Source organism: Propithecus coquereli, unplaced genomic scaffold (assembly GCF_000956105.1).
Source record: "Propithecus coquereli isolate 6110/MARCELLA unplaced genomic scaffold, Pcoq_1.0 Scaffold8, whole genome shotgun sequence".
Lineage (NCBI taxonomy): Eukaryota > Metazoa > Chordata > Mammalia > Primates > Indriidae > Propithecus > Propithecus coquereli.
In genome coordinates, this window is record NW_012154173.1 from 12,428,549 (window position 1) to 12,435,734 (window position 7,186).

At 34.9% G+C, this 7,186-nt stretch overlaps 1 protein-coding gene across 3 annotated transcripts in view; it reads left to right on the top strand.

Moving 5' to 3' along the window:
- Nucleotides 1–900: 900 nt before the first annotated feature.
- Nucleotides 901–7,186, top strand: part of NCOA2 (nuclear receptor coactivator 2) — a 179,049-nt gene continuing 172,763 nt past the window's right edge. For all 3 annotated transcript variants that reach the window (XM_012663179.1, XM_012663180.1, XM_012663181.1), the window contains exon 1: nucleotides 901–957. The gene's annotated coding sequence lies outside the window, so the exon portion shown is untranslated. The remainder of the gene's footprint in view (nucleotides 958–7,186) is intronic.

Genomic DNA, 7,186 nt, shown 5'->3' on the forward strand with positions numbered 1-7,186 from the left:
AACAAATTATTCAATCACTTTTGTACTTCTTTTTTAAAACAGTTATTACATAGATTTTTTAATTCAACCATTTCAGGCCTTTTAAGTACGTACAGATAGACTCTAAATCAGGGCAAATTAAGATCAGTGTGTGCAATTTATTTCTTTATTCAGCAAACATTTACTGCCTGTTACAGTGTGTGGGCACTGTGCTGGCCCTAGGAGTGCAGTATGTAAGTGGCTTGCTAAGGCCTCCTGCATTTATTCAAATTTTGGTCTGGTGGGGAAGGCTAGTGGTTAGATAAGCAGTTAGAAAAAATTGTAATGGGCCTGCCCGGTGGCTCACGCCTGTAATCCTAGCACTCTGGAAGACCGAGGCGGGCGGATTGTTTGAGCTCAGGAGTTCGAGACCAGCCTGAGCAAGAGCAAGACCCCGTCTCTACTAAAAATAGAAAGAAATTAGCTGGACAATTAGCCGGGCATGGTGGCGCATGCCTGTAGTCCCAGCTATTCGGGAGGCTGAGGCAGAAGGATTGCTTGAGCCCAGGAGTTTGAGGTTGCTGTGAGCTAGGATGACGCCACGGCACTCACTCTAGCCCGGGCAACAAAAGTGAGACTCTGTCTCAAAAAAAAAAATTGTAATGACAGGAACTCCAAATTTATGGGCACTTTATAATACCCAGTGAAATGTGGCCTTATATGTTTTACATTATCTCGTACCAGTAGAAGTAATGCAGCAAGTCTACTTCTTCATTTACCATGCAGTCTAATGAAGAGATGCTATTAATGAATATTACTTATATATTGATGGTAGTTAACAGGTATTACTTGAAAACCGGTTGTAAAAATCACATCTGCTCTATGGAATTTAACAGGATCCCACATTATTCATGTCTGTTTTTTTGTTTGTTTATATTGTAGATTTCTCTTGGATTTGGTGAAAAATTTATAGATCTTCTGCACTGTGTACAGGCACAGGTGAGTTAAAGTTGAATCCTTTATATGGGAATATTTTGATTTTTAAGTAAAATCAAATATTTAAAAATTATTTAGAAAATAATATGCAAATAAAATGAATATAAATGAAATAAAATGTATATTTGTCTACATTTCTATTTATTATGAAAGTTTTTAATGAATGTGTTAGAAATGACATTTGAAGGTAAAATGAACATATCTATTTACTGGTTATAGTATGTATTTGGGAAGAGTTTACATATACCATTGGATGAGTTGCTTATAGTTTATTAAATTATAATTTCATAGCCTGGCAAAATGTTTACATTTATTTTTATATGCAGAATATTTGAGTGGTGATATTTCTCATTTCTTATCAAACTAGGGTAAAATAGTAGAGAAGTTACTATAAATTTTAGCAGCAAATCTCAGACTTGGGGGTAGATGTAAGTGTAAAGAGCCAACCTTTCTTGTGCAACCACCCTGAAATAGCTTCCCCATCACTCCTTATCACAGAGTTGTAATTTATTTTTATCATAACATTTATTACCACGTGATCTGTTCTTTTTTCTTTATTTATTAGCTGCCTTACTAGCTTCACAAACATTGAGACCATTCGTCTTGTTCAAAACAGCATCCATAGCCTTTAGAATAGTGCCTGGGAAACAGAAAAGACTGACTATGTTTGTTAAAGTAATTATCGGATAGTAAATATTAAGAATATGTTTATATTTAGAGTCATTGAGCTCTGCACTTATAAATACAAGTTAAAAATAGTTCCTAAGGCTTATTTCTAGATATGAAATTAATTTATACCATGAACTTATAGTATATAGCTCTTAAATGTTATGAAAAATTAGCTGTGTTGGATATTTTATGTATTCAAATATGCTTAATCAGGGTAGAATTCAGAAGAGAGCTCTTCCGGTTTCAAAATTTTTGTCACTACCCCAGAAGGTTCTTATGATCAAGAAAAGAAAAAAACTGAAGGAAATGTGGTAGCTTCTCACGTCCTTACTGGGTCATGTTAACATATCGGATGTGTTTTGTGGTATCTTTATAGAGAGCAAACTAGATGTGAAAGTTGTCCAGTTTTAACCTCTGAAAACCAAATAAATTAAAATTTTCCCACTACCTCCCACTGGATACAAAGTGTAACTTGCTTGGTTTTCTGTTTCCAGAGTTTGTCATTTTCCTGCCCTATGTATTGATGTTCGAACTTATTATCAAATGTAGTTATAGGTATAATTTTATAAGATGACCACTCACTTTCCTGTGTCCATGGCAGTTTCCTTTAAGTGTTTCACGATATTGGCTGCTATTACTGGGTTCTTGTCTCCTGTTTTCTTATTTGTTTTGCTTTTTGGTGTTAACCTTCGTCAGGCATTTACTTCTCCTTCTGACACCATGATTTTTCATCTATAGAAAGAACTAAGTCTGACCTCTAGGGTTTTTTGAAGACTAAAATTTTAGAGATTCTATAGTTGTTTCTGATTTCACATCTATTTTATAAGTGTAATTTGCAGAAATCCCATTGATAATACCAGTAACAGCAACTATTATTTATTGCTCTCTTACTGTGTGCCAGGCATTATGTAAGTGCTTTTGAGTTATCTTCAGAATAACAGATAAGGAAATTAAAGCTCAGAGAGGTTAAGTGACTTTTCCAAGGTCATATCAAGTAAGTGGCAGTTTGCCACTCCAAAGACTTTGATCTTAGCCATTGAGCTCCATTTCTTCCTAAATAACCCTGAGTACAAATATAGTTGTGGCAATAACTGTAATATATAAAAATCATATTTACATTTGAAGACTTCGAAGTTATTTTAAAAGTCAAACATTTCGCTTATATTTCATTAGTATGTCTTAACTTTTAACCTTTATTTTAAACTGTGAAACTTGATGACTCTTTTGAAATTTAATGACTGTCTAAACAATTTAAAGCTCCATTCTGGCACTTACATTTCATATTCACTTTTGGGGAACGTGGCGGGGGGGGGACAGTCATTTGCATTCCTTTTTCTGTTGTAAACATAGTATGTCATGATTCAGCATTTTTCCTCCATTGCAATATTAGAAATTTTTTGTTATTGGCGAGCGGCATCTGTGGTTCACTGGATAAGTCACTTTTCCTGTCATGAACAGGTTGTTTGAAATATAATGACCACAGAATTACTTAGAACCCTTACCTTGAGAAGTATGAAAATTTATGTCTATGAGGAAAATTTTGTAAGTATTTAAGAAATGAAGTAGGGCCAGGCGCGGTGGCTCACGCCTGTAATCCTAGCTCTCTGGGAGGCCGAGGCGGGTGGATCGTTTCAGCTCAGGAGTTCGAGACCAGCCTGAGCAAGAGCGAGACCCCGTCTCTACTAAAAAGAGAAAGAAATTAATCGGACAACTAAAAGTACATAGAAAAAATTAGCCGGGCATGGTGGCGTGTGCCTGTAGTCCCAGCTACTCGGGAGGCTGAGGCAGGAGGATCGCTTGAGCCCAGGAGTTTGAGGTTGCTGTGAGCTAGGCTGATGCCACGGCACTCTAGCCCAGGCAACACAGTGAGACTCTGTCTCAAAAAAAAAAAAAAAAAAAAAAAAAAAAGAAAAGAAATGAAGTAGATCATAGTGAGTTCTAATAGAACGTTAGCTTCTCTAATTTAGTTTATTTTCAAGGACATATTATATAAAAATATTTGGGGACTTAAATGTATAATATAAGACAAAATGCTCTTGAGGGCAACTTTGTTGAGTACACCTTAAAATTTTGATTTGAAAATATGATTAATTGTACTTCTTAAGACTTTCCAAAAAGGTTGTATCTGTGAGTGTCAATACAAATTCCAGGTTTTGAGTATATGGAAAATGAAATTCCCTTGTTTGAATTAAAATGACACAATTCAGTTAACAGACCAAACTCTGCTTTTTAATCTATAGATAGGTCAATATTTCCATTCTAGTCTCACATTTTAAGCATTTTTAAAGTTAGGCAGTAAAATTTACTTGGCATTGATAATCAAAACAGGAACAAGAGCTACATAAATCTGTTTGACAATATAGCCTTGAAATGTAATTTTCCCTTCACTATGGAAAGTCGAACTCACTGTGGATTTATATAGACTTTGGATTTATTTATACGTTTATTTTTCTCTATGCTGGAAGATTTGAGGTGGGAGGATGGGTGAGGGTGAGTGGGTAATTTAATTGTATTACTACTTTCGTGGTATTTCTTTCAGATGCCATAGGCACTGTGATCTGGAGAATAACAAATTTTTTAACAGTTGACAAAATGCCCTCAGTCATTTAACTATTCAGAGTGGAATCTCAATCCTAGTCTCACAGGGTAGACGCCTCTGCACTCAATATGTAGAATGGACTGTTGAACACAGGACATAGGCTGCTGTTTAATTAAAATTATCTTCTGATGGGTGTTGACACAAAGCCATCAGTTGGAAACTATTTGACCAATTTTTAAAGCATTTTTACCGTTTGTTTCTGTTTTTCTCCGTATTCTGTGTACACATTAGTATGGACAGATCGGTTTAGTTTTCCTCGTTAAACTAAATTCATTCAGCACCATTAACTCTCCTTTCTCCCTTTCTACCTTCTTTTAACCCTTAGCCCTCTCTTGATCAGCCATCTTTCCTTCCTTCCCACTCTCTGCTTTCAGAGATACTCATTATCATGCTAGTCTATGCTATTAATAAGTACTGTGGGAAATATAAAGGATGATTACTAAAAATTATTAATAATTTTGCATTGACAATGAATTTAACTCCAGATTTCCTTGTTTGATATTTTTACATTGAATTTCGGTTTTCTGGTTTTTCTTTTAAAGAAAAAAGCTGGACATTGATTTCTGACTTATGTCTATTTATATTCAGAGTCTTATGAGTTTAGGTTAAGGCAGTAGCAGCAACAAAAGAATGCTCTCGATCATTAGTAAATGTACTTTTTAAAAATAGAGTTAACAGTGATTTCAGAGTGTGATCTTGTTAGATGTGTCATGCTTAGTGAGGTTTAGCCAATCACAGAGAGCCCAGGTAGTCTTCATTTGGAATGGTGGCATTGCTATTTCCATATCAACAGACAAGCAGAATGGTATTAGTAATCATAGTGCATTGCTGAAAAATACCAGAAATATGGGAGAACCTAATTTTTCTAATTGATTTAAATTCAGAAATAACAATTTAGAGTTATAAACAATAATTTTCAAATTTTAATAAAATACATAAGGATGTTTGTTAGAGTATAAGAGAACTGAATTTCAGTTTAGAGCTACTTTACTGTGTGAGCAACTTTTTTTTAATTGAAATTTTAAAAATGTGACTTTTGTTGGCATAAGTGGTATTCTTTGAAAGTAATTAAAATGCTATATCTTATAGATCTGTTGAGTTAGCATGCCTTAGAGGAGGTAACACTGGTGTCAAAGCCATCTGAGAAAGTTAGGGCGGGCCATGATTTCTCAGCTATGCTTTTCTGTACTGGAAAATAGCAGCATTTATGCATAGGATTGGGAGTAGTTTGTAGACTGTTAAAAAAAAAAAAAAGCTTTTTCTGTTATTGGCCCTTAGATTTCAGTTCAAACTTGTATATTCTATCTGTCTGGATGGTAGAGTTAGCTTTGGGGAGAAGATCTGTGATAGGCAGAATTTCATATATAAATGCTACCACAGTAACTTTCGAAATACTTGGCATTTGATTTGGGTCACTTAGTAGGATTTTTAGCTCGGCTGTTCACTTTTACTTTGGAAGGAAGATGCCAGATATATTTTGTTTTCTAGGTGCTGAGTTTGAATCAGCAGACCCTGCCAGAATCTCCTTAAAGATAAAATAGCAAATAAAGCCAGTCTGCTTAAACATCTCCTATTTTTTTTTTTTTTTTTTTTTTTGAGACAGAGTCTCACTCTGTTGCCTGGGCTAGAGTGCCATGGTGTTAGCCTAGCTCACAGCAACCTCAAACTCCTGGGCTCAAACAATCCTACTGCCTCAGCCTCCCCAGTAGCTAATTTTTTTTTTTATATATATTTTTAGTTGTCCAGATAACTTCTTTCTAAACATTTCGCTTATATTTCATTAGTAACTTATAAAACTATAAAACAGTTTGCAATTTTATATTTATAAAGTATTTTATTGATTTTGTTTAAAATGTTACTCCAAGATATGTGGTTGTTTGGAAATATCTTCATGTCTCATATATATCTTTCTTTAGCATTGGCGTGTTGAAACTTTTGCCTCATGTTTTATTTGTGTATTAATAAAAGCTTGCTGAATAGTATAGAGCAAGCAATAATAGTTTATTATCATCATTCCTTTTAATATCACAAGTTTTAGCTCATGATTGTTGCATAGTATGATGTCCTTAAGCAAATTACTGATTGGTGTCATCTGAAGGGAAAAAAAAATCTAGTAGCTCAGTTGTGAAAACATTCCTTGAAGCTTATTAAATCTAATAGTATTTAATGGTTTAGAAAAAGACAGGCACATTTTCAGTACCATTACTAGTAGCAATCAAGCAATTTTTTGGGGGTCTGTAAAGTATACAAAAGTAGTAAACAGTAATACATGTACAGTATCTGAAGTACATATTTCTTATCTTCAAATTCCTCACTGTGCATTTTGGAAACAAAGTTCTTTGGTTGCAATGGAAGGATCGGAGAAAAAGCTACAGGGTTGCTTGCAGTTAAGCAATCCTGTTATCTCAAAGATACAGACCCTGAAGAAACTTGACAAGCAGTTGCGCTCATTATTGAAAATGTTCAATTCTTTCTTATTCACCTTTTCTCTTGCAAATTGGTTTGGTTGTTATATATAACATCATTTTTATTCCTGTAAAGACTTTTCTTGAAATAACAAATTATTCAATCACTTTTGTACTTCTTTTTTAAAACAGTTATTACATAGATTTTTTAATTCAACCATTTCAGGCCTTTTAAGTACGTACAGATAGACTCTAAATCAGGGCAAATTAAGATCAGTGTGTGCAATTTATTTCTTTATTCAGCAAACATTTACTGCCTGTTACAGTGTGTGGGCACTGTGCTGGCCCTAGGAGTGCAGTATGTAAGTGGCTTGCTAAGGCCTCCTGCATTTATTCAAATTTTGGTCTGGTGGGGAAGGCTAGTGGTTAGATAAGCAGTTAGAAAAAATTGTAATGGGCCTGCCCGGTGGCTCACGCCTGTAATCCTAGCACTCTGGAAGACCGAGGCGGGCGGATTGTTTGAGCTCAGGAGTTCGAGACCAGCCTGAGCAAGAGCAAG